Genomic DNA, 26,054 nt, shown 5'->3' with positions numbered 1-26,054 from the left:
CATTGTTTCCAACTAGAAGTGTCTAGTAACCACAGTTTAGTCACCTGTCAGCCGGCTTTAGTGAATTAGCAGTCTAGTTAAAAGTTGATTAACTTTCTGCAGTACATTGTTGATTTCTTAGGATCGATAGGATGTGTGACTGCTGTGTACGGACGCAGGAAGAGCTGGCCACTGTTCGCGAACAGCTGAACGTGTTGATAGCCGCGGTCAGCCGTCTTCAGGCTGCTGCCTCGGAGTGTAGTGGCAGTGGGGAGTCTGGTGCGTCGCGTGGTACACCCCAGGTGTTACACGCTTCACCCACGGTCCCTGCTGTCGAGACATCTTCGCGGGTACCGGGCGCGGTTGGGCCACCCTCTCCCCAAGGGGAGTGGCGGGTTCAAAGGCGTTCGCGCCCCACGAGGCGGAGGGTCAATGTGGAGGCTGGCCGTGTGGCATTGCCCGATCTGCCTGTGAGTGGACATGTGGCCGCTCCTTCAGCAAGGTCCGAGCAGGCACACGGGGGGAGGTGTTTATTAGTGATTGCGAGCTCCAACGTTAGGCGGGTGATGGAGCCCCTTGGGGAAACAGCGGAAAGGTCTGGGAAGAAGGCCAGTGTTCACTCTGCCTGCTTGCCGGGTGGTCTCATCCGAGATGTGGAGGAGGCCCTGCCGGCGACGATAGAGAGCACTGGGTGCACCCGACTGCAAATTGTTGCTCATGTCTGCACCAATACTGAGGTCATACTCAGTTCATACAGGCGGTTGGCGGAGTTGGTGAAGGCGGAAAGCCTCGCTCGCGGGGTGGAATCTGAGCTAACTATTTGTAGTATCGTTCCCGGAACCGATCGCGGTCCTCTGGTTTGGAGCCGAGTGGAAGGCTTAAACCAGAGGCTCAGATGATTCTGCGGAGATCTGGGGCGCAAATTTCTCGACCTCCGCTATCGGGTGGAGAAATGTAGGGGCCCCCTTAATTGGTCAGGCGTGCACTACACGCAGGAAGCGGCTACAAGGGTAGCGGAGTACGTGTGAAGTGCACATGTGGATTTTTAGGTTAGAGAATTCCCTCCCTAGGCCCGACAAGACGCCTCCTGAGAAGCGACAAGGTAGTAGTAGGCAAAACGCAACAGGGAATAACAATATTAATTTGGTAATAGTAAACTGCAGGAGCGTCTGTAGAAAGGTCCCAGAACTGCTCTCATTAATAAACGGTCACGATGCCCACATAGTACTAAGGACAGAAAGTTGGCTGAAACCAGATGTAAACAGTAATGAAATTCTAAACTCAGATTGGAATGTATACCGCAGAGACAGGCTGGACAGTGAAAGGGGAGGCGTGTTTATAGCGATATAAAGTGCAATAATATCGAAGGAAATTGACGGAGACCCGAAATGTGACATAATTTGGCTAAAGGTCACGGTTAAAGCAGGCTCAAACATGGTAATTGGATGTCTCTGTAGGCCCCCTGGCTCAGCAGCTCTTGTGGCAGAGCACGTGAAGCAAAATTTGGAAAATATTTCCAGTAGATTTCCCGACCATGTTATAGTTCTGGGTGGAGACTTCAATTTGCCAGATGTAGACTGGGAGACTCAAAGGCTTATAACGGGTGGCAGGGACAAAGAATCCAGTGAAATTTTTTTCAAGTGCATTATCTGAAAACTACCTTGAGCAGTTAAACAGAGAACCGACTCGTGGCGGTAACATATTAGACCTTCTGGTGACAAACAGACCCGAACTATTTGAAACAGTTAACGCAGAACAGGGAATCAGCGATCATAAAACGGTTACTGCATCGATGATTTCAGCTGTAACTAGAAATATTAAAGAAGGTAGGAAGAGTTTTCTGTTCACTAAAAGTGACAAAAAGCAGATTTCAGAGTACTTGACGACTCAACACAAAAGTTTTGTCTCAAGTACAGATAGTGTTAAGGATCAGTGGACAAAGTTCAAAACCATCGTACAATACGCTTTAGATGAGTATGTGCCAAGCAAGATCGTAAGAGATGGAAAAGAGCCACCGTGGTACAACAACCGAGTTAGAAAACTGCTGCGGAAGCAAAGGGAACTTCACAGCAAACATAAACATAGCCAAAGCCTTACAGACAAACAAAAATTACACGCAGCGAAATGTACTGTGAGGAGGGCTATGCGAGAGGCGTTCAACGAATTCGAAAGTAAAGTTCTATGTACTGACTTGGCAGAAAATCCTAAGAAATTTTGGTCTTATGCCAAAGTGGTAGGTGGATCAAAACAAAATGTTCAGACACTCTGTGACAAAAATGGTACTGAAACAGAGGATGACAGACTAAAGGCTGAAATACTAAATGTCTTTTTCCAAAGCTGTTTCACAGAGGAAGACTGCACTGTAGATCCTTCTCTAGATTGTTGTACAGATGACAAAATGGTAGATATCGAAATAGATGACAGAGGGATAGAAAAACAATTAAAATCGCTCGAACGAGGAAAGGCCGCTGGACCTGATGGGATACCAGTGTGATTTTACACAGAGTACGCGAAGGAACTTGCGCCCCTCCTTGCAGCGGTGTACCGTAGGTCTCTAGAAGAGCGTAGCGTTCCAAATGATTGGAAAAGGGCACAGGTCTTCCCCATTTTCAAGAAGGGACGTCGAACAGATGTGCAGAACTATAGACCTAGATCTCTAACGTCGATCAGTTGTAGAATTTTGGAACACGTATTATGTTCGAGTATAATGATTTTTCTGGAGACTAGAAATCTACACTGTAGGAATCAGCATGGGTTTCGAAAAAGACGATTGTGTGAAACCCAACTCACGCTATTCGTCCACGAGACTCAGAGGGCCATAGACACAGGTTCCCAGGTAGATGCCGTGTTTCTTGACTTCCACAAGGCGTTTGATACAGTTCCCCACAGTCGTTAAATAAACAAAGTAAGAGCATATGGACTATCAGACCAATTGTGCGATTGGATTGAAGAGTTCCTAGATAACAGAACGCAGAATGTCATTCTCAATGGAGAGAAGTCTTCCGAAGTAAGAGTGATTTCAGGTATGCCGCAGGGGAGTGTCGTAGGACCGTTGCTATTCACAATATACGTAAATGACCTTGTGGATAACATCGGAAGTTCACTGAGGCTTTTTGCGGATGATGCTGTAGTATATCGAGAGGTTGTAACAATGGAAAATTGTACTGAAATGCGCGAGGTTCTGCAACGAATTGACGCATGGTGCAGGGAATGGCAATTGAATCTCAATGTAGACAAGTGTAATGTGCTGCGAATACACAGAAAGAAAGATCCTTTATCATTTAGCTACAATATAGCAGGTCAGCAACTGGAAGCAGTTAATTCCATAAATTATCTGGAAGTAGGAATTAGGAGTGATTTAAAATGGAATGACCATATAAAATTAATTGTCGGTAAATCAGATGCCAGACTGAGATTCATTGGAAGAATCCTAAGGAAATGCAATCCGAAAACAAAGGAAGTAGATTACAGTACACTTGTTCGCCCACTACGTGAATACTGCTCAGCAGTGTGGGATCTGTACCAGATAGGTTTGATAGAAGAGATAGAGAAGATCCATCGGAGAGCAGCGCGCTTCGTTACAGGATCATTTAGTAACCGCGAAAGCGTTACGGAGATGATAGATAGACTCCAGTGGAAGACTCTGCAAGAGAGACGCTCAGTAGCTCGGTACGGGCTTTTGTTGAAGTTTCGAGAACATATCTTCACCGAGGAGTCAAGCTGTATGTTCCTCCCTCCTACGTATGTCTCGCGAAGAGACCATGAGGATAAAATCAGAGAGATTAGAGCCCACACTGAGGCATACCGACAACCTTTCTTTCCACGAACAATACGAGACTGGAACAGAAGGGAGAACCGATAGAGCTACTCAAAGTACCCTCCGCCACATACCGTCAGGTGGCTTGCGGAGTATGAATGTAGATGTAGATGTAGAGGCATTCGGTAGACTTCCGCACGGTCGAGTAGTGAACAAAATGGATTTCTTGTTAGATTTTCGGTTTGATTCAGGACTCCCTAGCAGATAAAAGTAAGCTCGTCGAGCTTTTTTCCCCAACTGCTTACCTGCTTTTTTTTTTCCTTTCTTAACCTTATTGACCCGCGAGGAGGGTCGGGGGCAAAAAGGTGGCGTCTTGCGAGGCCTGGCCTCAATGTTCTATTCAGACACACACACACACACACACACACACACACACACACACACACACACGCACACACACACATATATATATATATATATATATATATATATATATATATATATATATATAATTTTTAACTGGACCTACTACCACCACCAGAAGCTTCGGAGTCGTCTTCGCGTAATGAATGGAGGGGGGACTAACTCTAAATCGTTTTATCAGAGGGTCAATCATGTGCCTTGAATCGTCTTCAAGTGTGCCTTCTACTTCTCGGAACCCTCCTATTGGCAGGAGGACCCTCGAATAATGCGCCTAGATAATTCAATAGTCATTTTCGATACACAGCATGGCGGCGGAACGCCTCATGGGTCGCCATTAGGCGGAGTCACAAGTCGAGAGCGCTTTCGGGCGCGGCTTGCAAAATGTAATACAGCACCTTGCCCTTCAGCCAGCTGACGGCGTTCGTCCTGGTAGTGGAAAAGTAAGCAGTATCTGGGTGTAGGAGTTCGTGCGGCGTGATAGACTCTGGCTGCCGTCGCAACAGGAGCGCCAGCATACGTTGTGTAAGACCCCAACAGCTGCCCATCACAGCACATGTCAAGCGGTGCGAGTGCGAATCGACGACTGCGCAGTGCGGGCAGAAAGGTTCGTCAGTGAGATGGCGGAATGGAGGCGCTGGCGTGTGGCGAATTTGCCGTTCCCTACCAAGTACCACAAGGAACGAGCATACGGGGCGTGAGGATCTGAAGCAGCGTCCCCTATAAAGCTGGTATTGGCCGCGGTTCATGCGAGTCGTAGCTTAAAGAGGTGTAATCGCTAGATGTAAATCTAGTATAGTACTGCAAGTTATAGAGTTCTTACGGTTCACTCCATATAAATAATGTGGTGAATAACGTATGACGTGAGGCTTTTCGAGGATGATGCCGTGCCGGCCGCGGTGGTATAGTGGTTCTAGGCGCTCAGTCCGGAATCACGCGACTGCTACGGTCGCAGGTTCGAATCCTGCCTCAGGCATGGATGTGTGTGATGTCCTTAGGTTAGTTAGGTTTAAGCAGTTCTAAGTTCTTGGGGACTGATGACCACAGATGTTAAGTCCCATAGTGCTCAGAGCCATTTGAACCATTTTGTTTTATGATGCCGTTGCAACGTGAAAACTACACTATTTGGCAAAAATACTAAGGAACCCAGAAGTGGAAGAAGAAACAAATGAAACTTCACGGGTTTAGAAGGTATGTGATGTTATTTCAATGATTGAAAATAGAGTAAAATGTACCAAGAACTAGTCAGTATGAGCCCCCACTTGTCCGCATGCTAGCACTGATTCTATTGGCAAAGGCTGCCAAAAACCCATTATACCCTATTGGAGGATAACTGGTCCGCAACTGTTGTAATTGGTCCTTGATATCTTGGATTCCAGCAGCATTGGGATGGAGTTTATGACTGACCAGGTTCCACACGTGTTCAGTCGGAGACAGAACTGGGAATCATGTTGGCCACCGCAAGATCTCAGTACCTCGCAGACAGTTTACGGTGATGTTTGGACGAGCAATTTCCTATTGAAAAATGACACCATGATGCTGTCGCATGAGCGGCAACACGTGAGGATGCAAGATGTGTGTTGCGATCCGTTATGTCGTCAGAGTTCGCTGAATCACTACCAGCCGTGACCTGAAGTCCTACCCGAAGGCTCCTCACTTCGTGTCAGCAGAAGTAACACCGCTGTGCTCTCCAAAACATTGGAAGTATGTGATATCAACCCAAGATGCTGCCATACTCGTCGACCATGGTCATGGGAGGTAGTGCAGAGCCGCGATTCATCGCTGAATAGAAGACGACACCATTCATCATCAGCCGAACCTTGCTGGTCGTGCCACCAGTCCAAATGCAACCGTTTGTGTTGCCATGTTAACATCAGCCTACGTAGCGGGCAGTAATTCTCTAGTCCGGCTGTTGCTAGTCTCTGATCAATACTACGGGATGACACACGATGTTGCAGGGAGGCAAGCGGAATCGTGGAGATGTTACGATGTACTTAGTGCACAATATGGCGTTCCTCCCGTGTGGTGGTCAGACGTGTTCGATCGGAACCTCGACGACGAGTATGCCTGTCGTCACATTCCAGTGCAGTCCAGCATCTGCTCACTGCTCACATCCGAATCTCCCATAAATCTAGATATTGCATGATTCTACCAGCCGGTCAAATGGAAATTCACATTGAGGCCGCTTCCAAATTCGGTCATGTGCTTTTATAATGCTCCAACGTCGACCAGTAGAGTGATACCATGGAGGCATACAGGCCCTTCAAATAAGGTGGAGCAAGGTCGTCACATTGATCGGAGGTTATGTTGAAAAATAGGATTTTGTAGCCAAAAGAGGGGGGATAATACAAAAATAGACGTCCGAATAGGTCTCACAAGGCCCAACCATGACGAACTGTCGCCGCGTCATCCTCGGCGGATATGAATGAGCACACCGCTCTTCAGCACATTGTCAATTTTTATGATCAGAGCCGCTATTTTTCAATCAAGTAGCTCCTCACGAGGGGTGAGTCCATGCCGCTTGCCAACAGCACTTGACAGACCTGGACGGTCACCCATCCAAGTGTTAGCCAAACCCGACAGCGCTTAACTTCGGTGATCTGACGGGAATAATAGGATGTACTGGAATTCTAACCTGCTTTTAGAAAAAAAAAAAAAAACTGTGTTGCATTACTTACTGAACCCCCCTCGTAAATGTACAAGTGCACACTGGTCTCACGGAACTTTCGTACTGAATCCTGGCGGTATAGTCGTTGTATGAAGTCCCTGTTACACTGTTAAGGGTTGTCCGTTCTCTTTCGTCTTGTACCAGGCGACAGTCCATCAGGGATCTTTCGCAGGAAAATCACTCAGAAGCAACTTTATGCCTATTATTTGGTCTCTAGCAAGTCCCACAAAAACACTGGGCTCCATGGAGATAGTAGACTAGGCCCTATTATGACGTATTGAGATTTGGGTTTCCACGAGGCCAGCACAGAACCAAAGGGCAGATCTGTTCAGCTTCATACTTAAATAGATGTTTACTTGGGGCAGCCCATTTACTTATTTATCGGAGTTTTGTATTATGTATAAAAAAGGTATTAAATCTGTCTATAAGCTAAAAGCAAATTTACTTTACTTGAATGTTTTTAAAAGTGTGAATACAATGTACAAATCTTTTACAAAATCATTGTAATATACACTTGTCAGCTAGAACATTATGACCACCGACCTAACAGCCGGTATGTCCACCTTTGCCTCGGATAACAGCGGCGACGCGTTGTGGCATGGAAATAATGATGTCTTGCTAGGTCGCTGGAGGGAGTTGGCACCACATCTACATACACAAGCCACCTACTTCCCGTTAATTCCGAGGAGGGGGGCGGTGAACTCTGATGCCACGTTCAACCACATTCCAAATGTGTTCGATCAGGTTCAGATCTGGCGAGCTGGAGGACCAGCTCATCAATTGTAACTCGCCACTGTGTTTCTCGAATCACTCCATGACACTTCTGCTCGTATGATATGGCGCCGTATGTTGTTGAAAAATGCCACTGTCGGCGGGAAACATGATCGTCATGAACGGGTGTACGTAGTCTGCAAACAGGGTACGATTCTCCTTGGCCATCATGATGCCTTGCCGAGCTCCACTGGACCCGTGGATGCCCACTTGAATGTTCCTCAGAGTGTAATGGAGCCGCCGCCAGCTTGACTCCGTTCCGCAGTACAGGTGTCAAGGAGCTGTTTCCCTGGAAGACGACGAATTCGGGCCCTCCCATCGGTATGAAGAAGGTACAGGGATTTGTCAGACCATGCGTCAGTCTACCACTGCGCCAAAGTCCATTGTCGATGATCACGTGCCCATTTCAGCCATAGTTTCCGATACCGTGATGTTAACACTGGCACGTGCACTGATCGTCGGCTGCGGTTACTCATCTTTAGACGCGTATCGTGCGCTGTGTGTTCAGACACACTCGTACTCTGCTCAGCATTAAAGTCTGGTGTTAGTTCCGCCACAGTTCACCGCCAGTCTTGTTTTATCAGACTGCTCAGTCTGCGACGTTCGACACCTGTAATGATGGGTGGCCGTCCGACTCCGCGCAGTCTGGACGTGTTTTCATCTTGGATTCGCCACGCCTTGAACACACTCACCACAGCACTCCTCGAACACCCGACAAGTCGTGCAGTTTCTGAAATGCTGGTGCCGAGCCTTCAGGCCATCAAAATCTGCCCTCAGTCAAAGACAGATCACGAGCCTTCCCCATACTACACACGGACAGCATGCTCACTGATACTACATTCACCGCGCATATGTCTGACTAGCAGTCATTCCTCGCCGTGTGACGCTGCTATCGCCTGGACGGGTTTATATCGATAGTTGGTCGGTGGTCATAGTGTTATGGCTGATCAGTATAATTTTGACACCAAACTTAATTCACACAACTAGGGCTGAGATATCTCTGGAGATGTCGCTAATCATCCTGGGAACACCAGGAGGTAGGGATTCTGCGTTAACATTGGTCGTTTTCAATACTTTTATGTTTCGTATCCTTCCAACCTTCATTCACACTTCTGCTGGCGATAGGAGCGTTTCTTTAATCTTTTGTTTCTTGGGTCGTCATATCGGTTTGATGCGCCCCATTACGACTTCCTCTCCTGTGCCAATATCTTAATATCAGAGTGGAGATTGTACCCAGCTTCTTCAGTTATTTGGGGGACACATTCCAATTTCTGTCTTCCCCTACTGTTTTTACCTTACTAATAATGTAGATGTTATTCCCAGATGTGGTAACATATGGCCTAGCAGCATGTCCCTTCTTCTTGTCAGTATTCTCCATACGTTTCCTTCCTCCCGGATTCTGCCCAGAACCTCCTCGTTTCTTATCATATCAGTCCATCTAATTTTCAGCAGTCTTCCAAGGCACCACATCTCAAACGCTTCGATTCACTCCTTTTCCGGTTTTCCCACAATCCATTACTCACATCGATACAATGCAGCACTTCAAAAGTACATTCTCCTAAATTTCTTCCTCAAATTAAGGCCGATGTTTGATGCTAGTAGACTTTATTTGGTCAATTACCCATGTTATTTTGCTTCAAAGGTAGCAGAATTCCTTCACTTCGTCTACTTCTTGGTTACTAGTTCTGAAGTTTATCGTTACCTCATTTATGCTTGTCCCCGTTTGTTTTGTATTCCTCTGGTTTACCTTCAATTCATGTTCTGTACTCGTTACACTCTTCATTACATTGAAAAGTTCCTGCAATTGCTCCTCACTTTTTATTGAAGACTGCAATGTCCTCAACGAATCTTATCATTTATATACTTTCACCATGAATCCTTTATTTCCGACATTACTTCTCTGATGCGTACACTAAACGGTACTGGCGAAAGACTGCTTCTTACACCTCCACTATTTTTCTACCTTGTATAGATTTTAGATAATATTTCTTCGTGTGTTCCGGGGTTATGCTTAGCATGCCATCTTCTTCCGTCCCCTACCTCTACATCCATACCTAGGAATACAGTACTAAGGAAGCCCTAGTCACAGTGTACTTTTCCTCCTGTTAACAAGCTTTATGTATACCACGTTTGGCTGAAATCGTTCAAAGTGTTCCAGAGCAACCCTTTCCTACTGCCACCGTCCCTGGGGATTAAATGTACTGGCTCTGAAGCGTAGAGACTCGACACTAACATACTTAGTTTCCGATTAGTTTACGTTTCATCCACTACACACCCGCATTGCACCCTTAAGGGCGACAGGGCAGTATTACTCCAACAATGTATTTTTCCAGATACGATATCATGCAGTACCAAGCAGAAATTGCTCTAGGCATTCCAGAGTTATGCGTACAGTTCATCGCTTTCCCACATAAACCACGAAAAAAATTTGTGTTAAGATATCTCTAGCCCCCACAGTATTTGCCTGTTGAAGTTTCAGTGTGCTTCCTAAAAATAGTAGTAATTATCGAAATTTAGGTACGTATAGGCATAATGCGAAGAAGTTGGATGAAACTTTGACAAAAGAGGTACGATGCAATGATTGAAGTTTCGTCGTTCGGTAATTGCTGATCTTCGATTATTCACACTAAACCATTAACTAATCAAACCAATTTCATTTGTGATCCTATCGATATGGCTCTTACATCAATATGTGATGAGCTTTAGTTCACAGTTGACTAGGACTCCTGTGTGACCGAACTGAGTTATAATAATGCTTTATGTATAGTTACAGATTTACAAGCATGATACGTTCACCATGGTACAGTTAAAGCATGGTGCAAAGTGAATGGTTTATGTATTAACTTCCCGTAGTATGAACAATTGATATTAATAAATTATCGTTTGCTGCAGGACGTGTTATTTTACCACAATGAAGTCCTTCTATATTCTGGTTATGAGGTGACGAGCCAAGAGAATCCTGACACTCGAGAATGATGGATTGGCTGCAGCAAACAAGTTCTCTGGGTATCAAGGGCCCGAGCTTTATCTCCATTACAATATTGTATGGGGACAGGAGTAAGACGAAATCTGATGCATACAAGTAACAGACAAATTTTTCTCTCGCATTAGCGTTGTTGCGATACCCATAAAAGAATTATTAACGACCTCGAAACAGTTGCAATGTGAGATAGTGTCTGGAATAGGCTTGAGAACATTTAATTTAATATCTTCGAAAGAGGTCACTGGACAGCTATTAATATGTGATCAGAAGGTCATGTGAGGTTTTGGAAATTTTTATAAGATTTATTTTGCGATTAACATTCAAAGTTGCTTAAATTCCTCACTTATTGAAAACTGGTTCATGTTTTATGCGCTTCGTTAAACGAAGCGTTCACCTAACGTATACTACGAATGCCTGCTGAAAAGTAATGGCTCCGAATTTTTTATGTGAAAATTCTTAAGGCTTTTTACATAAAACAAACTTTATTAACATTCTACACCTTTATTCTTCATGAGTACATACCTATTTACCAACACAGTCACCCTGGCGAAGAACACATTTCTCCCAACGAGAGACCGATTTGCTGATATCGTCACTATAGAATGTCTGACTCTGCTGTCGGAGCCACATCCTCACCTTCGCTTGCACCGCTCATAACTACAAAGTCCCCGAAGGTGTTCTTTAAGTTTTGGAAACAGATGAAAATCCGATGGGGCCAAATTGGGAATCTATGAGGGTGATCGATGAGAGTGAAACAGCGCTCGTGTGTGGTCTGGTATTTTCATGTGCTCCTCCGGCAGCGTAAGGCCCACGCTCACAGTGTCACTGCCGCAACGCGCTCTCACCTTCGTCAGATACTGCAGCTGACTTGAGTGCCAGACCAGCATTCCATTGAATACACGTCGAACACGGTGGAAAAGCGTCTAGTCCAATCAGTACTACCGACAACATCCCTTGAGCAGGATACATACGTGCCTGATGTGCTTCATGTACGAAGCCACGGCAACATATACACTGAAGCGCCAAAGAAACTGGTATAGGCATGCGTATTCAAATACAGAGATATGTAAACAGGCAGAATACGGCGCAGCGGTCGGGAACGCCTGTGTAAGAGAACAAGTGTGTGGCGCAGTTGTTAGCGCGGTTACTGCTGTTACAATGGAAGGTTATCTAGATTTAAGTGACTTTGAAAGTGGTGTTATAGTTGGCGCACGAGCGATGGGGCACAGTATCTCCGAGAGAGCGATGAAGTGGGGATTTTCCCGTACAACCATTTCACGAGCGTACTGTGAATATCAGGAATCCGGTAAAAAAAAATCAAATCTCATACATCACTGAAGCCGGAAAAAGATCCTGCAAGAACGGGACCCACGACGACTGAAGAGAATGGGCCATCAACAATGTCTGCGTGCGAACCATTCAAGGAAACATCGTTGATATGGGCTTTCGGAGCCGAAGACCTACTCGTGTACCCCTGATGAGTACACGAGACGAAGCTATACGCCTCGCCTGGGGCCGTCAACACCGACATTGAAGCCGGCCGCTGTGTCCGAGCGGTTCTTGGTGCTTCAGTCTGGAACCACGCGGCCGCTACGGTTGCAGGCTCGAATCCTGCCTCGGGCATCGATGTGAGCGATGTCCTTAGGTTAATTAGGTTGAAATGGCTCTGAGCACTATGGGACTTAACTTCTCAGGTCATCAGTCCCCTAGAACTTAGAACTACTTAAAACTAACTAACCTAAGGACATCACACACATCCATGCCCGAGGCAGGATTCGAACCTGCGACCGTAGCGGTCATGCGATTCCAGACTGTAGCGCCTAGAACCGCTCGGCCACCCCGGCCGGCGGTTAATTAGGTTTAAGTAGTTCTAAGTTCTAGTGCACTGATGACCTCAGATATTAAGCCCCATAGTGCTCAGAGCCACTTGAACCATTTTGAACCGACATTGGACTGTTGATGACTGGAAACATGTTGCGTGGTCGGACGTGAACGGGTATGGAATCCGTGGACCCTGCATGTCAGCAGGGGACTGTTCAAGCTTGTGGAGGCTCTGTCGTGGTGGGGGACGTGTGCAGTTGGAGTGATATGAGACGCCTGATACGTCTAGATATGACTGACAGGTGACACGTACGTGAGCATCCTGTCTGATCACCTGCATGCATTCATGTCCATTGTGCATTCTGTCGGACTTTGGCAGTTCCAGCAGGACAATGCGACAGTCTACACATCCAGAATTGCTACAGAGTGACTCCAGGAACATTCTGAGTTTAAACACTACCGCTGGCCACCAAACTCCCCAGACATGAACATTATTGAGCATATCTGGGATGGCTTGCAAAGAGCTGTTCAGAAGAGATCTCCACCCCCTCGTACTCTTACGGATTTGTGGATATCCCTGCAGGATTCATGGTGCTAGTCCCCTCCAGCACTGCTTCAGGACATTAGTCGAGCCTTTGCCACTCGTGTTGCGGCACTTCTGCGTGCTCGCGGGGGCTCTACACGATATTGGGCAGGTGTACAAGTTTCTTTGGCTCTTCAGTGTGTATGATGATCTCTGTTACGAAATAATGTAAATACTGACTGTATCAGTTATTGAGTTGTAAGGGCATAACGCCTTTGTTTTATGAATACAGTTCAATTACACTGGTCACGAACTATGAAAGCCGGCCGCGGTGGTCTCGCGGTTCTAGGCGCGCAGTCCGGAACCGTGCGACTGCTGCGGTCGCAGGTTCGAATCCTGCCTCGGGCATGGATGTGTGTGCTGCCCTTAGGTTAGTTAGGTTTAAGTAGTTCTAAGTTCTAGGGGACTGATGACCACAGCAGTTGAGTCCCATAGTGCTCAGAGCCATTTGAACCATTTGAACTATGAAAAGCTCTTTCAAAGTGTGTCATATATTGATGTTGTCATTTTGAGAAACAATTTAACGATGTGTGAAGCCGCAATGGCGCCAACGCCAATCAACAATATTTCACGATACGAAGGTGGCTAGATTGTTAGCCGAAACTAGCAATCAATCCAAATAAAGCTTTCATATGAGATGTTGACTTCATGGGTTTTCAATCCCAAACATAAATAAAAAATTTACGACAGATTGAGTATCTTCTGATTGAAAATGTCAACAAACTTAATCACAGGTAAGTGCCTGGCAGAGATTTCATCGAATCAACTCCAAGTTATCTCTCCAATATCCCACTCTCTACCAGCGTGCGGCAAAAACGAACTCTTAAATATTTCCATGCGAGCTCTGATTTCCCTTATTTTATTTCAGTGATTATTTGTCTCTCTGCAAGTGAGCACCTACAAAATATTTTCGCATTCGGAGGAGAAAGTTTGCGACCAAAATTTCTTGAAAAGATCCTGCCACAACGAAAAACGCCTTTGTTTTCATGATTTCCGCCCCAACTCACGTATTATACACGTTACACTGTCTCCCCTATTTCGCCATAATGCAAAACGAGCTGCCCGTCCTGAATTTTTTTCGATGTCAATCCTATCAGATACGGATCCCATAACGCACAGCAAAACTCTAGTAGGGGACGGATAAGCTACATGGGGGCGTCATCTGCAAACAATCTAAGAGGGCTGTTCAGATCGTCTCCTAAATCGTTATGTAGACCAGGAACAGGGCCTATAACACTTCCTTGAGGAACGACAGATATCACTTCTGTTTTACTCGATGACTTTCCGTCACTTACTACGAAATGTGACCTTTTTGACAAGAAATCATGAATCTAGTCGCACAACTGAGACGATGCTCCGTAGGCACGCAGTTTGATTAGAAGTTGCTAGTCAGGAAGGGCATGGAAATTTTTATGAAAATGTAGAAATATGGAATCAATTTTAGATCCGCTGTCACCAGCACTGATTACTTTGCGTTAGTAAAGAACTAGTTGGGTTTCACGAGAACGACAATTTCTGAATCAGTACTCTCTGTCAATAAATCGCTTTTTTCTAGGTAATTCATAATGTTCGAACACAATGTATGTTCCGAAATCCTACCGCAAATCGACGTTAGTTATATCGAACTGCAGTTCAGCGCATTGATCCTATTTCGTTTTTTGAGTACCGATGTGACCTGTGCAACTTTCCAGTCCTTAAGTACAGATCTTTTGTCGAGTGAAGGGTTTTACATGAATACGAAGTATGGAGCTATTCTATCAGCACACTCCGAAAGGAACCTAATTAGATACAATCTGTACCAGAAGGCATGTATTTATTAAATGATATAAGGCGCTTCGGTACGTCTGGGATGTCTACTGCTACGCCTAGGATGTCTACTAAGTTACCCGTTTGGGAGCTGCTCTTGACTCGAATTCTGGAATATTTACTTCAGCTTCTTTGTGAAGGAATTTCAGAAAACCGTATTTAGTAACACGCTTTGACGGCACAGTTTTCGGTAACATTACCATTGCTATTGCGCAGTAAAGAAATTCCACTTTACGTCTCACCAGACGGTTACACGTAGGTATTTTAAGGTTGTTATTGTTTCCAGTTATTTATTGTCAACAGCAGAATCGTACATAAGTAGGTCTCTTCATCTGTTTATGCGAAATAAGTTAAATTTATTTAAGCTCAGCGTCAACAGCTAGTCCCTGCTCCAATTGACGAACCTCCGCAGATCGCCCTGCATCTCGCTACGCGCTTGCGGTCTTCTGGCGTTGCAACCTTCCAACAGACAACAGCATCTTTTGTGAAAAGCCTCATGGAGCTTCCAGCGGTGTATGATTCATATACAATACCTGACAAAAAAACAAAAAAAATAAGCACCCAGAGTAAATGGTCGGATGTGAATGTACCATCGTACAAGTACATACGATCGCCGGCCATGTAAATGATTAGAGCTTGAATTAACTGGCGCTGGTAGAATGACACTCAGAGTGCGTTAGGTGTTTTCCGTGTTTTGTTTTGTTACCTGGCGTGGTACCGTGTATAAGGGACATGAACACAGCCAGATTTTTAAAAAATGGTTTAAATGGCTCTAAGCACTATAGGACTTAACACGGGAGGTCATCAGTCCCCTAGACTTAGAACTACTTAAACCTAAGGACATCACACACATCCATGTCCTAGGCAGGATTCGAACCTGCGACTGTAGCAGCCGCGTGGTTCTGGACTAAAGCGCCTAGAACCGATCGGCCACCGCGGCCGGCCCAGATTTTTAGTGATTACTGTAAAGGACTGGGAGATGTATACCCGTGTTTGACGACATTATAAGCACCTGAGAGAGTTTGAAAGGGGTCTCAGTATGCGTCCTCATATGGGTGGCTGGTCGAAAAACATCCAGATTTGTCGGGCATTCGGATTTGACAGTGACCTGACGCTGGACTGCATGGGAGCGCACACTCGTCTCCAAGGTCCCAGTTGAGCTCGTTTCACTGTGTGAGGTAACGGGCGAGTTGCGGCGCCCTGGAAATATTCTAAGTTCAGAGTTGGCGGCCACCGCTCTGGCCGCGCGGCAGGGCCGATATAGTTGGCAAACACGTGGTGCCGAACGTTAGCCGGACGAGAGGGGTAGCCCCAGTGCATGGTCCAGCCGCATGGCTGGGAATTCCTTTGTGACGTTGTGTCGATGAAGGAGACACGCTGGGAGTGCCAAAGATGGCGGACTTTGTGAACCCTTAATGGCAGACATTTCACATTTCATATAGAAATTAATAGTAGCCAGATGAATCATGATAACTCAAAAGGAAACATGTACATTAGTATTATTTGCACGACGATTCTGATGCTGTAATCAGAGTGTCAATATCCTTATTAGTTTAAAGTTTAGTATCTGACTGTAAATTATACAAGTAACACGCAGCAACGAATTTCCAAAATCTAAAGGATTCATCCGATTTCTTCGATCTACGTGTCTTTAGAAAGCTATTAGTGTAAACCTAAATTGGTATGAATTACAGGCATTTAACGTGAATAGTACATGAGTTATTGGATGTCAAAGTAGCCGATTACTACTAATCGCGTCAGGTCAAAAGTACTCCACAGTTACACGAAGAAACAGTAGCAGCATGCTTATAAGTGTATTTATTCGTCTATGTCTTTGTTTATATCCGATATCTGCTATTCATGAAGAAATTGGTTAAATATTTACTGTGTGTTAGAAAGCACGGAGACATTAGGCTACTGGCCTACCTTTTGTTCTATTCCTTTGATATATGTTTATTTAATTTGTTTATGTATCTAATAATGTGTGTTAGAGCGTGTTTATGGTCCAGCTGTAGGAATATTTATTTAATTTCAAATTGTTTACATGTAAATGCAGTATTTGGAATGCGTTTCATTATGTTTGTGTGGGTGCGTTGAATTGAAGAGATGGCGCGAGCGCTCTAGCCAATCACAGCGCTCGTGAATGGGGAGACTGGATGGAAGCGAGTTCGGAATAGTGCGGCGCGAGGGACAGTCGCACAGGACACGGGAAGTGCTGGACGAGACGGCGCGACGGACGGACAGTGGAGTAGTTTGCGCGTGGTCGCGGGGGATAGAAATATTTCGCAGTGCCGACCTGTGCGCTTGTGTAATTTCCGTGGCTTCTGCAGTGAAGTCGTCGTATGCGTTCAGAAGTGAATATCTCGCGAGCTAAGTTGTTGTTCGTAACTAATTACGTGAAGTAGGAATCTACAGGGTGGTCCAAAAGTCCGGAAACACCCTGATAAAATCGAAATGGAGTAGCAAACAAGGAAACAGAGTCCCTAGACACGAGGAACGGGAAGGGGGAAACTTTATAGGCTATGCCACCAACATGTCGGCCATCTTGAAGCCGCCATGTTGGACTCAACTCCAAAATTTCAAATGGGAATGTGGTCATGTGACATATCAAACAGATACAGAATTTCACCAGAAAAACAATGCCGTTGTTATTTTAAACATAGCTTTGTTCATTCTCGGGTTATAGCCATTACATGTGGTAGCGGTGGGACGCTCGGCAGCATGTGTGTTATGTGCCGAAGAGACATTACGCCGATGTTACACATTCCCGAGAGACCACCAACAGTCATAGGAATGGCTCGATATGTTGTCCATTATGTTGGATTGTTAATGCTATCCTCAGAACCCAGTCCTGATGAACTTTGACCAACACATCTGGCTGAATATGACCACACGCATCAACAATGCGCTGCCTTAGATGATGCAAATCCCGTATTTTCACAGAATAAACCAGTGCTTTGACATGACCCCAAAGATAAAAATCCAAAGGAGTCAAATCTGGTGAACGTGGTGGCCACTCCACAGCACCCCTACGACCAACCCATTTTTGAGGGAACTGCACATCCAGGTATGCTCGCACATTGTGCCCATAATGCGGTGGGGCTCCATCATGCTGGAAGAATTCCGGAAATGTCCCGTCCTCCGTTAACAACGAGGGAAATACTTCTTCATCCAATAACCTCAGATAACCGTTGGCTGTTAACGTACCATGAATAAAAAAAGGTCCAACGACTTTGGTACCCCACACACCACACCAGATCAACACTTTTTGTGAGTCGACCGTTTTGGAAGCATCAATCCAGTGCGGATTTGTGTGGACCAGTATCACTTCACCATTGATAAAGAAATTGGCTTCATCACTGAACAGCACCTGGTAGTGGTAACGTGGGTTTATCTGCAGCTGCTGTGTCACCAATTCTGCGAACTGTACCCGACGGTCTGGGTCATCCTTGTTCAGGTGTTGAAGCAGCTGAATTTTGTACGGGTGCCATTTGTGCTGCGATAAAATTTGCGGTATGGAGGTACGGCTAACCCCACATTCGTGGGAGGCGACGAGTACTCCGTTGCGGACTCTTGCTAAATGATGCCAACACGCTCACTGTTGTTGCTTCGGTAGCGGATTTTGGTCTTTCAGCCTTAGGTTTATCTGCAACAGAACCTGTTGCTCGGAATTTGGCCAAAAGCTTGGCAACTGCGCTGTGAGTGATGGGCTGTCTGGTTGGGTGACAACTGTTGAAGTCCTCAGCAATGACCCGTGTGCTTCTTTCTCCTGATATCAAGGTGATTTCAATGCGTTCTTCATGTGTTAAGGACATTTTGTAACCTGTAAATAAGGAAACAATGATTAAATCCCACTCCTGCCGCAAATAATTGCCTATAACCCGAGAATGAATAAAGCTATGATTAAAATAACAACGGCATTGTTTTTCTGGTGAAATTCTGTATCTGTTTGATATGTCACATGACCACATTCCCATTTGAAATTTGGGAGTTGAATCCAAGATGGCGGCTTTCAAGATGGCCCCCTTCCCGTTACTCGTGTGTAGGGACTCTGTTTCCTTGTTTACTACTCCATTTGGATTTTATCAGGATGTTTCCTGACTTTTGGACTACCCTGTATTGTTTCCCTGTTATTCAACTTATATTTGATTTAATTGCTGGACCATCGACACCAATAAGTGTTTTGCAGAAATATACCGCATTCCCAAAAGTACTTCTACTATCGTACTCATCATTTAAAGTCGTTTAGATAGTACCTGCAGATTTTATTTAATTGCAATCTTTCATTTAGAAATTTGTATGTTACTTCCATAATTCGCAAATGCCGAGTGATAGAAACTTTTGACCATTCGATTCATGTGTGTATTCTTATCGTATACTGTAGACTCAGCAGTATTTGGCCTGTAATGCGGCAGCTACGTATCCCAGACCCTAGACAACGAAACCAGCCAAAATTTTAATACTTCAACTCTGAGTCTAAGGATGCGTAGTTTTTTTTGAAAGCCCGCAACTACCACAAGGGAAGACAGCCGTACTGCGCACTGAGCACATGGGGTAAAGCGTTCACATCAGCGCCTGCCATCCGAGGACAAGCAAGGGACTCCTTTCAACATTTTGTGTCGCCCTGCACCTTTGGTCGGACACTAGCAGGAGTTGGACTAAGGAATGTATTATCCCTTGCGTAAACTGCTGGTAACTCCACAGCACAACGCCTGCGTTTGGAGTGATGTGGTGACGGGATGCATGGATTGCTGATGAATGGCGTCGCACTGTGTTCAGCGATGACGGTCGGTTCTTCACTACGGTGGGTGACCATCGTCGACGAGCATAGTGGCCACCTGGGAGAGGTTCAATTCTTCCAATGTTTTGGAGAGGCACAACGGTGTTTCCTAGCGTCATGGTGTGGAGAGCCATCGAGTGTGACTTCAGGTCATGGAAGGTAGTGATTGAGAGAACTTTGAGGGCACTATGGCACGTCACGGACATTCTGCTTTCTTAAGTGCTACCTCTCTTTCGGCGGTATCGTAGTACCATGTTTCAACAGGCTAATGCTCTTGCGTCTCTATTAACTGTCTCCGTAATGATGGGACTCTCTTGTGGCCAGCAAGATTCCCAGATCTAGCCTCGATAGAACATTTGTGGCACCAGCTCTGACAATATCTCCGTCCCAATGCAAGCATCGAGTATAAGCAGGATGTCACAACAGTTGTGACCCAGCTTCCCTCAGGAGAAGATAGAACGGCTTTATGACATCCCTCTGTATCGAATCAGTAGTTGCATCCAGGGCGGGGGGGGGGGGGGGGGGGAGGGGTATGCAACGTCATTCTGACAAGCAGGCTCTTACTGTCAAGTTATTTGTATATTTGACTAGTTTATGAAATTATTGAAATGACATATGCTTTCAATCCGTGAAGTTTCATTTCGTTTCCTCTTCTGCTTATGGGTGTTTCACTTTTCTTGTCAGGAGGTGTATAGTGTAAACTGGGACGGGCCCACAAGACTCCCTCAGGGTACTCCCAAAATTACCTTTACACCTGTAGATTACGTTTAGTTCAGAACGGCGTCATGAGTTCCATCTGTCAGGAAGTCCTTAATCCAATCACAGATCTGGTCCGAAACTCGGTACGCTCGTCTTTTGTTCACCATATTACTGGATGTAGATGCTGAATTATGGCTTGCCGGCCGGTATGGCCGAGCGGTTCCAGGCGCTACAGTCTTGAACCGCGCGACCGCTACGGTCGCAGGTTCGAATCCTGCCCCGGGCATGGATGTATGTGATGTCCTTAGGTTAGTTAGGTTTAAGTAGTTCTAAGTTCTAGGGGACTGATGACCTCAAAAGTTAAGTCCCATAGTGCTCAGAGCCAGTTATGGTCTTTGCGTTTCGTGTCTTATTCACAGCAGCACCCCTCCACACGCTCTGCGTTTGACGCACAACTACGAAATTAGTGAGATAAATGACAGCCTCCGTGCTGTAGCTCGTCAGCCTCTGTGCCTATGCGCTGCGCCCATTCCGCCGGCCGCGTGACGTCAGCTCTGAGGCCGGGGCGCCTCCCTCGTTATTTTGGTGCGGCCTTCCGCTGGCCTGTGGGGGCGTGAAGGGTTTACGAAGCTCCACACCAGCTGCTGTGCCAGATTAGAGACGGCGGCAGAGCACTTCTCTTCAGGGCCCGTCTGTCTCATCGGTTCTCCTTTGGTAGCCTCCGTGTGGCACCCACAAAGAGCTTAAGCAACAACACTCCTCCTCAGATATCACATTGCAACGAAGAGTCAACAGGCAAGCTCGCACTTTTGGCTATTGCGAGGGATACGCGGCAAGTAATCTCCGTTAGGCTATAAATAAAATAATGGAACAGTTAAAGCAGTTTTATTAGAAATATCTTAAAACAACAACTTTTAATTACTTTTCTACATAATCATTCTAATTTATCATCCTTCTTAATGAGTTGATAAATTCTCTACACATAAAATTCTGCCACCTCGCCTCATAATAGCATCTTGGGAGTTCTTCGTCGGAGTCAAATGGTTGGAAGCCACGCAGCGTTTTCGTATGGAAATCACTTTAAGTCTGGGCTGCAGTGTGAATATTCAAAAAGTCCAATTGGAACTGACACCACATTGTATTGTATTGTACTGAACTGGGGACCTAGAAACGACGGAGAGGCTTCGTCCCCGCCGTAGCCCTCAGTGGTTCACAAACCCATAACAGGAAATTTTGGAAATGTATGGTAAGTTCCTAAGGGACCAAACTGCTAGGGTCATCGGCCCTAGGCTTACACACTACTTAATCTAACTTAAACTAACTTACGCCAAGGACAACACACACACCCATGCCCGACAGAGGACTCGAACTTCCGACGGGGATAGCCGCGCGAACCGTGACAAGGTGCCCCAGACCGCTCGGCCACAACAGGCTACAACAGTCCACTCATCACACCGCCGCCCCACACCGAACCAAGGGTTATTGTGCGGTTCGGCCTCCGGTGAACCCCTACGGGAACGTCTCACACCAGAAAAGTGTAATCCCAAATGTCTGCGTGGTAGAATAATTAAGGTGTACGCGTACGTGGAGACAGTGTTTGCGCAGCAATCGCCTACATAGTGTAACTGAGGTGGAACAAGGTGAACCAGCCCGCATTCGCCGAGGCAGATGGAAAACTAAAAAACCATCCACAGACTGGCCGGCACACCGGACCTCGACGCTAATCCGCCCGTCGGATTCGTGCCGGGGACCGGCATGCCTTCCCGCTCGGGAAGCAGTGCGTTAGACTGCACGGCTAGCAGGGCGGGTTTGACCCCACATTACTTCTCCATGCTGGCCATAGCGAGGCCGAGCACTGTCGTGCAACAATAGGACACCGGTAGTCGAGACACCACGCCGCTTTTTAGGGTGCCGTACCGCAGTCGGTAAAAACGGGACCATTATAAGAACACTTCTTTCTCCGTCTGCCTGTCTGGCAGTACGACTGTTCAAAATTCTTTTTTCTCAGGAACGGATAGACGTATAAAGTGTAAGTAGGCTGTTTATGTTTTCTCTATGTAAGTAGGCTGTTTAGGTTTTTTATTGGTGACGCCACCTCTGTATGAAAATCACTGGCTGTGTTGTGTGCAGTCTGTGGCTAGTTTGCATTGTTGTCTGCCATTGTAGTGTTGGGCAGCGGCAGCTGGGCTGTTAACAGCACGTAGCGTTGCACAGTTGGAGGTGAGCCGCCAGCAGTGGTGGATGTGGGGAGAGAGATGGCGGAGTTTTGTAATTTTTCATGAGCTGATATATTTATATATGATGATATCAAGGTAAATACATTGTTTGTTCTCTATTAATATCTTTCATTTGCTAACTATCCCTATCAGTAGTTAGTGCCTTCAGTAGTTTGAATCCTTTATTTAGCTGGCAGTAGTGGCGCTCGCTGTATTGCAGTAGCTTGAGCAGCGAAGATTTTTGTGAGGTAAGTGATTTGTGAAAGGTATAGTTTAATGTTTGTCAGGGCCATTCTTTAGTAGGAAATTTTGAAAGTCAGATTGCGTTGCGCTAAAAATATTGTGTGTCAGGTTAAGCACAGTCATGTAAAATTGTTCAAAGGGGACGTTTCATATGTCGACCCTTAGCCTAGGATACCTCACTGGGATCTTCTGATTTTTCTTGTAGTTTGTGTATTTAGTGTAGCTTTTGTTTATTGCTAGCGCGTAATTGTAGAGAGAATCTCCTTTGTAGTTGTAGTTTTCATTGTTGTAGAGTAAAACAGTTGCGGCATGCATGTAGATTTGCACCAAGTATTTCGCAGCTGCAATTAACTAGACATTATTTCCATTGCTACGTTATTTTATTTTGCTCTTCAAATTGTGTTTTTCTGTGTTGTCGTGTGAAATACTGTGACAATAATGGCGTGTGAAAAACGTAATACTAGGCTCCAAAGTAAACTGAGAAATCACAGTGAAGACGAAGGCAGTGTGTTAGCGCCGCAGAGTAATGAATTAACTGATGTTCAAAGTAGTAATTTGGTAATCGTGCATAGGGAAATGGAGCGGGCGGCAAACAATGGCACGGTCAGTGAAACAATTAGTGAAGAGGGAAGCATTATCGATCGATCGGTCGGCAACAGCTCGCCTCAGGAATCCGAAATGACAGGACACAATTTCGCAAATACTGTAGATTCAGGTTTTGGGTCATCACCGTTTTCTCAAATAAGTCAAGACACATTTTCTGCTTGTCAAAATGTGAATGTTGTCGGTGCAAATGCACTGCCGAAAAGCGTAGAGAAACAGATTCCAGACACTAATACATTATTATTGCAATTAATGCAACAAATGGAACAAAATCAGAGACAAACACAGCAAAAGCTTGAAAAGTTAGACACAATGGAACAAAATCAGAGACAAACACAGCAAAAGCTTCAAAAGTTAGACACAATGGAACAAAATCAGAGACAAACACAGCAAAAGCTTCAAAAGTTAGACTCATTGGAGCAAACTCTTGAACGAACACGTGAGGATTTAACTGCTGAGTTACATCACATTGAATCGAAATGTCAAAAAGTCTGTAACGACGTAAAAACACAAATTTGTGAGCATTTCCAACCTATTTTTTCGCGTCATGAAAATGCATTACAGAATCACGAAGCAGCCATAAAAGAACTGCAAACTATTGTTCATGAAAATCACAACACTTTGCAAGCTAAAATTGACGCAGTTGCATCTACCGATTCGGTTACGCAACTTGCAAAAAGTCAAGAAAACTTAAAAGACACAGTAGACACGATTGCAACACAAATGGACACTCTGAAACTTGGTTCAGAAAAACATACAGAGGAAATGATTTCACTATCGGATAAAGTAGCCGAACTTTCAGATCAGTTCACTAACTTATCTACAAAGGTAGATGATGATCTGAATGACACAACACCTGTAGCCTTCACTGACACAGAAGAGTATGAACAAATTAGGAAATTCAAACAAAATCAGAATCAAATTAATACGCAACACCAAAGAGAAATCCGGGAAGTACAAGATCAGCTGACACAGGTAATACAAGAATTACGTATTTCAGAGGACACTCGCGCTCCAATACGGGAAGAGGGACATAGAAATACGGAACAGCCACAAAATAATAACACAGCGCATTTCGGAAATTATGAAAGAAATTGTCAATGTGCACCGAATTTTGAGATGGAACGGCCGACACGACCTAACAATGACCGACATGCGACTCGCCGACATGATGATTTTGACTATAAGCTGTTCATTACTACACGTAAATTCAAAACATTTAAGAATTCTGGCAACGACATTCATCCACAAGCATGGCTCCATCAATTCTCTCATTGTTTTCCTCCCAACTGGTCGTTGGAACACAGGTTAGAATTTATGTGTGGCTACTTAGAGAATGAACCAGCTGTAAGAATGCGATCGGTCATTCACGATTGTCACAGTGAAGGAGAATTTTATCATGCCTTCCTCTCAGCATATTGGTCTCAAGCCACACAAGACCGCGTAAAACATGGCATCATAATGATGAAACATTTCGAACAATCTGAATTCTCCAGTCTTGTCAAATATTTTGAAGACATGTTGCATAAGAATCAATATCTTTCAAACCCATACAGCCCCTCAGAACTCATCCGCATTTGCTTACTCAAATTGCCTGAACATTTACGGCATATTATTTTAGCAGGACGTTGCAAAGACGACATTGAAGCCTTTCAGGGACTGTTACAAGAACTGGAAATTGACACTGACAATCGCGGAACGCGAAAACAGGAACACAACAATTACAGGTCACATCTGTCACAATTCCGTGACGACAGAAGCAATAACTGGACACGACAAGCCTATTCTTACAACGCAAATCGTGACCAAAACAGACACCACCCATATGACAACCACTGGCAGAGTAATAATAGTTACAGAGAAAGATCGCATTTCCGTAGTAATGACTATCACAGAGACAATCAGAGAAACAGACAATATGGGAACCAAAACAAGTATTATCAAGGGAGGCAGAATAACTTCAGACGCAACAGTTCGGCGCAGAGTTACGATTCAGGGAGAAATTCTCCACCACATGACCGACAAACAAGAAACTATGTAAACTACCGACAAAACGACAGACGTGAATTTCATCAGAACTGGCGGGATTCTAACAGACCTGGGCCCTCTCGGCAAGGCGAATTTGTAGAAGTTAGGTCTCCTAATCCCAATAACAACGCGCGCCAACAAAGAGACAGACAATGACTCGCGCCGCAGGCACCCACGTGCGCCGGCTGGCTCAGAGAAAAATAACATTGACGCTAACCCTGTGAAAAATTCCAGTATTCTTTACCGACGTATACTGCATGATAATTGCGTTCAAGCTGAAATTCTGAGTACTTTGAAGAGTAAAAGATTGTACCACATTTCACATGTAAAACCGATTATTGAAAGATAATCTGCTTTTTAACTTTGTCTTTGCCATAAAACGTTTCACTTCACGTTACTAGTATGCTTTAGAAACTGTTAACATGCAACAATGTTTGAAGTTAAATATCCAGTCTAGAACCTAGGAAACATTTTTAAACAGAAATTACGAATGCATTGTTATAGTGAACAGACGACACAGTGTTGTATTTGTACATTCTTGCTTGTTTGTTGCACGATTACGTAACGACTATAAGGCTCACATACTTAGAACATTTACCAGTACTGCTAATGAGATTTTAATGCAACATTTTGGTTTATTTGAAAATACATTCTGAATTTAAAGTGCTTTCTGAGAGATACCAGATGACACAGAGGT

General features: G+C 45.0%; 1 protein-coding gene across 1 annotated transcript in view; it reads right to left on the bottom strand.

Moving 5' to 3' along the window:
• The window catches only part of LOC126458136 (sialin), a 388,874-nt gene that overhangs the window by 104,000 nt on the left and 258,820 nt on the right, over window positions 1–26,054 (bottom strand). The gene's annotated exons all lie outside the window — the stretch shown is intronic.

Source organism: Schistocerca serialis, chromosome 2 (assembly GCF_023864345.2).
Source record: "Schistocerca serialis cubense isolate TAMUIC-IGC-003099 chromosome 2, iqSchSeri2.2, whole genome shotgun sequence".
Lineage (NCBI taxonomy): Eukaryota > Metazoa > Arthropoda > Insecta > Orthoptera > Acrididae > Schistocerca > Schistocerca serialis.
The sequence above is the reverse complement of the archived record's forward strand: the minus strand, read 5'-3'. Positions and strand labels throughout refer to the sequence as shown.